This window comes from Echiichthys vipera (genome assembly GCF_963691815.1).
Source record: "Echiichthys vipera genome assembly, chromosome: 2".
NCBI classification, from domain to species: Eukaryota; Metazoa; Chordata; class Actinopteri; order Perciformes; family Trachinidae; genus Echiichthys; species Echiichthys vipera.
In genome coordinates this window covers 28,499,893-28,508,292 of record NC_139827.1, presented here as the reverse complement: position 1 = coordinate 28,508,292, position 8,400 = coordinate 28,499,893, and the positions used below count along the sequence as shown (strand labels likewise).

Genomic DNA, 8,400 nt, shown 5'->3' with positions numbered 1-8,400 from the left:
AGCTCAGAATATTCTGAATACTTGAGGTCCTTAAAAAACACTTACTTTGGAAAATCTCTTAACTGAAGCAGTAACACAGTAAATTACTCCTTGTTTCTGTCCTAACAACAGACAACCCTGGCAACCCTGCAATGCCGGCCGCTATTGGCTGGTACAATGTAAACAGAACATGACAGAATGTCATTTTCACACCTGTCAAATAATGTTTAAATATTAATTCAAATATATATTTTTTATTGGAAAGCAATACTTTCACTCTGTACCCCTCAAAATGCCCCGTGGGTGTATTAATGTTTTAAAAAATATAGCTTTTAATAAAGATCCTACATATTCAAACTTTAATGAAGACGGACTGTCACCATCGGCTCAATTTGGGTCTTTTGAAGGCATTTAACATGAACGTCAGTATATATATATTTTTTTATATATGGCCGCATTACAGTTGTAGTGTCGGCTGATTTGACCAGGGGGATGCGAGTGACGGTTGGCTTGAGTGCATGATGGCATTGCACTCCTGATCTCTGATTAACTTTATAACATTATAACGTTAACTAATAAGAGGATAACAAATGATAACAAATTTAATACTGTGTTATGTGTGTAACAATTTTCAGGTAAAAAAGTTCAATGCCCTCCATCTGCTGTGTATCCAGTACTAAGAACTGATCACAGAGCTCCTGATGACTCTATTCACAGCAGGTAACTTGTGTCATACCATTACTGTCATGCTGTTATTGAAAGAGCAGTGGATGAATCAGAGAAATATTCTGAACGTTTATTTTCTTTGTACATTTAAGCAACTATGGGGACATTTCCAAGTGCTGAGAATTGATAAGATGCCAGTTATTAAAAGTAGTGTTTTCATACAGTATAAACAATTTGTTCTCACACTTTGACAAAATACGTCACATACTGTCAGTCCACCTGGTGTTCTGGCAAACAGCACAGAGCTGAAAGAAAATTTAAAGAGTGAACAGAGGAACTTTATCAACGTATAACTCCTGTAAAAGGGAATGCAAAAATACACTTAATCAAATAAGAAACGCACATTATTTTCCTTTGAAAAGAATTAGACAATTGGATGGAATAATTAAGAGATGCATGAATTGAGTGAAATATTATATTCTATAATTATAATAATTATATAACAGTAGTATAACAGTAATATTTGTAACAAAACAAATGCTTCATTAGATTTTCAGGATGAAGCTCAAACCCTTTCCACCCCCTGGATATGTGACAGACATCTCTGTCAATTCAATGGATGCCATATACAATTCAAAAAAAGACAAACCCTAAGAAATCAGTCTATGTGTTATATTGTTAGAAATAGGTTAATTGTTTAATCTTCACGTTGTATTTTTTTACTGTTACATTCTGAATATGATTATATCCAGAGACAGAACAGAATCCACAATTTAGACACATCAGATCATACATCGGTCAAGACTTCTGGATCAAGGGATTCCCAATATGACGACGAGACAATTTTGTTTGCTGATATGGGAGATACTTTTTAAACTCATTACATTAATATACAGTTGAATGTGTACTCCAGTAATGAAGCACTGCACTTCCATAAAGACTGATCAAAGTGGAGGCAGGAGAGGTTGAGATATGTATGTATAGCACAAGCCGTTGTGGGGCATGTGTTGACAGCTGTATTGATTCAAACAGAAGTATCTGCTCTGAAATGGCTCCTCTGTAGACATTCCGTAATCACTTGTATGGGTCAAGGTCCAAAATGCACAATGGGACAATGCAACTATTATTTTTCTTTGTTGGATTGGCTGCTGAACACCCGTAACTTTTAAACTCCACCAAGTTTGTAATCACCAGGGTTATTTTCTCTGACTTTTCAAAGCTCTTCCAGAGAAACTTTCCCAGCTGTTTTACACACTGACCCATTTTCTCACAACAAAAACAAAGCTTGTATATTTTAAGAAGCCTCAGTAAAATTCAGTATACAGCCTTCTTCAGCCAATAGAAACTACTGGACCTTATTTCTCTGAAAAAGAGAGGAGGCGGTGATCTGTGACATTTGCAGCCAGGCTACAGCTGTGAAGACCGGCCTGACCTGCAACACTTCCTACTGCGAGTATGATGACCGGCAGCACTACACAGAAGAAGCCTTGTAGAGACACACACTCACAGATGTGTCTAACGAAGTGGAGGGAAAACGCTGCCTGCACTATCAAAAGTCTCTAGATTTCCTGTGCAGGACTGATCAGATGCAGCTCTGCAGCATTCGTGAAAAAGGAAATCACAGAGACCATGACATCATCTCGCAGAAGGCACATCATACCCTAAATCAGGTGAACATCAAATGTGTTAATAATGAGGGAGATACCTTATATTTTAATAGTTACATGCTGCATTTTGCTTAGAAATACTATTTTATTTCAGATTCCTGGTGGTGGAGAGCGCCAGGACCCTGGACTACCTGCGACAGGTGAGGAAATACTTCTTGGTTACAGAAAAGTGGTCCCTAGTTACAGACACAGTGATACATTTTGAAGTCTGTTTATGTCCTCTAAAATGACCTTAACTATAGTGACTTGCATCTGTGTATAATTTGTCACCCGAGAGGCATTTTTACATTCCTTTCCTGAAGGAGAAGATGTCTGTGCACTTCTGAAATTTGAGATTCAAACATATCCCAGGCAAGCTTGAGTTGTTATGTCACTAATCCGCAAACCAATCGCTGTCAGAAAACACACTGTTATCATAACTGTCAGACACTGACACTCACAAGCAGGCGCGTCACTAGCTAATGAAAGTAGCCCAGAAGTTAAGAGTTCTTTTGAGATGGGGGTTTGGGGGTTTCTCCCCAGAGAAATTTTTGGGCTGCTGAACATGCAATTGTGACGTAGTTTGGGAGGGAAAGGAAAGAACAATGGTCATGTTTGACTCCCGTCGGGGCAGGCCTACTGAGTAAACTGTTTAACGTTATGTTAGAAAAGGTTAGCACGGACACCAGCAGCCAGAATGAGACATTAGAACAGCTTATAGCCTCAGAAACACTGACATGCACCGACCCGATGTCAACTGGACCGGGTTGAATCCACTGCAGGACTCCTGAGACTGTACAAACTAGTAGCCATCACTGCTCCAATGGACATTTTCTCTCCCGACCAGGGTTTGGGTTTAACTAGTGACCCGTTTACTGGACACTTTCCACTTCAGAGTCTGCGGTTGCCATAGTGACGGCAGATGCGTAGCTGTCCTCGTGAATGCTTCTATGTTTAGTTTTTTATTATAATGTTGAACATAATGTTACCTTCCTGATCTGTCTTTATAGTTTCGTTTGAGTAAATATGTCTGTCTCGTTTAGTTGCTTGTTATTACAGTAAACAGGAAGAGAGCGAGTTCTTCCAAATAAGTTCTATCTCTAATTATTTTTATAAATTAATCATTTGTCTTTGAAACCTGCTTGTGTAAACACCTGTGTTTTAAAAAAAACATTTTTATTAAAAAAACAAATGCTAAATGCACTTAACATTGTGACACATGTGCTAGATGCTAAATGTTTGTGCACAACAGACTCCTCATCTGAGTTTCGGTTGGAACCATTAAAGCGAAAAAGAAATTAAAATATACCGTAACAAAGCAGACGAGTAAGGACATAAGGAACTGGGTGTAATATCTTTTATGAAAGACTAACTTACAGGGTTGGGCAAAGGTAAAAAACATAAAATGTGCTATGTGATGTGCTAAACCTGTTTTCAGTTGTTAACGATTCATTTTTTCTGTAAATGCATGCTAAAAACAATCAATTCCGAAATTGCTTTCATTGTGAATTATTACTAATAACACTGAAAGGTGCACAGCTTCACATCATAACTGTGTAATTGGGTCTGAAATGACTGTAAAAGTGTCAGAAAGGATTTCTTGTGCTGTCTTATGTTTGCCAGTAGTGCCCCCTCCTGGTAACATAGCGTTCTTGTCAGTGAAGCCCAATTTTGTGGTCCTGAGCTGGGGATGCCCGAAGGGACTGGAGGGGTCCAAGAGCTTCAGGGTGAAGTGGGGCACCCGTACCAATGTTGTACGTTCCCTCGTCGTCAGAGATTTACAGAAAATTGAAAATGAACAACCTTCATCTTGGACAAAAGTATTTCTTGAGGATGGCAATTTAAGTAAATGGTTCACAGCATCTGTTTTCACAGGTAATATTACAAATGCCAAGACAGTATTTACTGCAGTGTGTTCTTAGTAAAATTGTATTAATCATTTTTATTTTAAATGACTGCTCTTTTACAGCTGAGCCAGTCCCTCGACACTTAACAAAAGGACATTCAGAGGCCACGGCTTTGTCCTTGAAGTGGACCAAAGGGGACAACATGGAAAAAATTCCACATCAGTTCCTTGTAATTGTCAAAAGTCCAGGGAAAGAGCCACTAGCGATATACACCGAAGACTGCTACAAGATATTCCGTGATTTAAAGCCAGACACAGAGTATGATATCTCTGTCTCAACTGTTCTGAACTACTCCACTGTAGTTACAGGCAAACTGAAATATTAGCCGAAACACATCATAATATATGAAAAATATATTAATATGTCTCATATTATTAATTAAATAAATATTTTATATGATAACCAGGGAGAGAGAGAGAGAGAGAGAGAGAGAGAGAGAGAGAGAGAGAAAGAGAGCGAGAGAGAGACTCTTAAATGGGAATTGTGGCCACCATGAAGATTGATACATGTTATTCCTAAAACAGTTAACAAATATTAGTAAACATGAAAAACTGTCCAAATGAGTGTATATGTGAAGTATAAAGTGCATAACTGATCCATTGAACTTGGAAAGCCTGTCCATTGCAGGCTGCTGCGCCTTCAGTAAAGCCACAACGGTGGCAAACAATTCATTGTCTATGGAGCAGCTCCACACTTAATACTTGATGACATCAAAAGTTTGAGACTTCTCTGGTTTCTGTTTTTTTAAGAGAGAGATTAGGTCATGGTGACAAATATGGAATGAACTTCTTAATTTAGGTGGTGTTCCTCTTTTAAGGTGTAGATCAGTGATTCAGCTTTTAACTTCTATAAAGTCAAGCTTCAAAAATCCTGGCTCCTACCATGGCCTAGTTATGAGACAAGGGGCCCCTCAGAACAAACACCTGGAGGGGTCCCGTCCTTGCCACCAGAACACATTGTTTTGAAAAAAATTCTGCTGTCAGCTAAAACTGAAATGTATAACAAGGTTTTCTAGATCTTTGCAATGTGCAGCAGTATAAGGAAACAAAATGAATGGCCAAAGATCCTTAGAGCCACAGACAACATATTGTATAAGACATTTTACATTTTGACAGGCTGATTGTACTCTCTGTGATGTGTGAACTGCCATTTTAACTAATAGATAGAAAAGTAATATCCTGTTTTGATTCACAGAGCCATGTCTCAGGGAGGTACTGTCAAAGATTGGACTTGAAGACCAATATGACAACAAGCTCACACTCAGCACTGTTCTGGAGATTAATCAAAACGATACATCGAAGAACCAACTTGAAACTGCAGAGTCACTTCCAGAGGCCTTTTTGAAGGAACTTGGGGGTGTTGAACACAAACGCTAGAAACATCAACTGTGTGTCCAGCAATGTGGACACAAACAAGAGCAACGCCATGAATCCGTTGGATCTCTGTTCGGATGTCTTTCTTCTTCTTTCAGCAGGACATGGTTGGGAAATGGCTCTCTGCCAATTTGCTGTCCCACTCCACTCCCACTGCCCAACTATGAAACAGGAGAAATCACAATGGTGTTGTGGTCCATGCGTGAAATCGTTCAAACCGTTAGACCCTCCATCCAGGCATTCCGAAAGTTAAGCTGTAAGGAAAGAGTTGTGCTCTCTAAAATTCCCCTTGTGTCGTTTGTCAGACTGGGGAGGACCAACTCGTCCAAGTCTCAGACACTGAAAAAAATGCTCAGCAACATTCAGGAGTACCATGACATTTTTTATCATCATAACATGGTGTGTGGTGATGTCCCCGGGAGGATTTGAACGGGCTAGTCGAAATCAGCTGGTACCTACCATGTGGGAACAGGAACAAAGACAAATTCACTGAGCCACTGGCTTTTGCCAATCTCATAGGAGACTTCAGGGCGTTTGAGAGCAATTCTCATTCCTTTGCCAGGCGTCTGCAGCTGTTTACATCTTCTGTGATGAATCTGAAACTGAATTTAAGAATCTGGAAGGAAAATATGAGAACGCAAAGGTCATTTTGATTAGCAGCAAACAGGGGAAAACCTTTACGCTCAAAATGATGCCAATGAAACCAAATTTAAAGACGACCAGTCAGAAGAAAAACACTGACGCAGAGCTGATAAAAGCCCTCCAGGAATCAATCTCTATGATGTTAGAAAACTGCCCAGAAAATGTGTCATTGGCAAATTTGGCTGAGAGAGCTTGCTGGTGTGGGATCGTGGTTGATGAGGATGGTGATGAATGCCAGAGTGCGTGGAAGAATTCCAGTAAAATCACTGAACGCGTCACTAACACCTCTGAATTCAAAGGCAAACAATTGCCTCCCCAAGGATACATCTGGAAAGAGCTTTCTTACCTGGAGTGCTGGAGACTGCGAAAAGTTGGCAACCAGAACACTGAAGACTACCACAAGTCTTTGAAAACAAAAGAAACTACTCTTAGAAGGAAACAGCAAAGACTTGAGATGACTGCTACGATGTCACACTTCCTTCACGAGCTGCTCACCTCAGAAGTGCAATGCTACTATTTCCTCAAATGGCTGGAAATTGACTTGGACAATCTGTCCCAACAGCAACTGTCAGCTGTGCAGGATCAATAAAAAAAGGATCAATTTCCCCAAGAAACAGAAAAGATTGCAGGGATTGACAAGCAAATATCTGATCGTTCTTTATGCCGGAAGCACTTTTTCCGAGAATGTGGGCAGCTGTATGAATGTGCCCTTCACCTCCCAGCCGTCAGAGAAAAAACATGGAACAACTCCCTGCACTTTGTGCTCAGATGCTTCTGGATGGTTTCCCCCTTGAGCTTGTTGATGGAGATGCAGCAAACATCCCGGAGAAATGGATCACTGAGGTGCTTACTGAGCTTCACTATGCATTCCAACAGTAATCACAATAATCGGAGCTGAAAACTCAACTGGACTCTTCTCAGCAGCATGTTTGGCGTCAGGTTTGCCGTCAGCAAAGGAACATGTACCAGAGAGGCGTTCATCCAACTGATCAATGTCAACAGGGACGTCAGGAATGAACTGGGGTGTGACGGCATCATGATCATCGACACAGAGGGACTGAAACCACATCAGATGGTCCAGGATGAGCACAGCCATGAACGTGATAAGGACGTAGCTGCCCTCGCTGTGGCACTTAGTGACATCACAATCGTCAGTGTTTCCAGGGACAACTCCAGAGAGAAAGACAATTTACAGGTGGTGCTTCATGCTTTTGCAAAGTCGAAGGATGTGGGCAAGAAGCCACTCTGCCATGTTGTGCATACCCACATGTCTGACATGCTTGCTGTATAGAGGAAGAAGAGAAGTAACGAGTTGGTAGATAAACTCAATGAAATGATCTGGGAAGACACCCGGATGAAGAAGGCCAACATCACTAAGATCTCCGATGTGATGAAGTTTGATCCAGACACTTGAAGCTGGTACATTCCTCCAGTTTGGCACCGGACTCTACCAATGGCACTTTCAGTGTTGACTACAGCGAGACTGTGCATGCTTTGAAAAAGAGACTGATAGGGGACCTCAAAAAGTGCCAAAAAAGAGGAGATCTGATGAATTTTATTAGCAGTGTAGATAACTTCTGGAAGGGTGTATAATTCAAGAAATGTGAACACAGAGAAGTGGAAGCAGGATCATTTCAGAAGAGCAGGTTTCAATTTAAAGGTATCTGGTCAATAAAAACTAGTTTATTGTCACTCTTATCAACTTTTTATTTACAATGCATTTTCTTAAAGATCTGACTTGTTGAACACTGTACAAATAAAACATTAAATATGTATATAAGATTGCATAAAGAAAATGTGCTTTGAGACAGTCTGTCAATTAATTTCCAGCTGAATAGGGAAACAGGGACATGGACATAATGTGCACAGATGTGTAGTAGACTCCAGAAATCATCCTGTTAGTCAATCCAATTGATGTCAAAAAATATTTGCCACTGAAAATAACAGTGTCTGTTAATATTTGCCTGCATTGATTGAATTATATCAAAAGTGCTAAATATTATCTTATCTCATTTCACTTTTGCTATCTACAATACAATAATTTCACACAGTCACAGTCATAACAGTTGAATTCAAGTTTGAATTGAAGATGTGGTATTGAAATTATCATAATACATCCTTGTAATAATGCTACATAGAAATTCAGATTTAAGTCAGGTACTGTAAACTGCATATTTAAAGTTCAGT

The 8,400-nt window shown here is 39.8% G+C and overlaps 1 pseudogene across 1 annotated transcript; it reads left to right on the top strand.

The window, feature by feature from the left end:
- Positions 1 to 6,352: 6,352 nt before the first annotated feature.
- Positions 6,353 to 7,627, top strand: LOC310956572 (up-regulator of cell proliferation-like; annotated as a pseudogene). Its single transcript has 2 exons — positions 6,353 to 7,363; positions 7,505 to 7,627. The product of its transcript is annotated as an up-regulator of cell proliferation-like (transcript).
- The last annotated feature ends 773 nt before the right edge of the window (positions 7,628 to 8,400 follow it).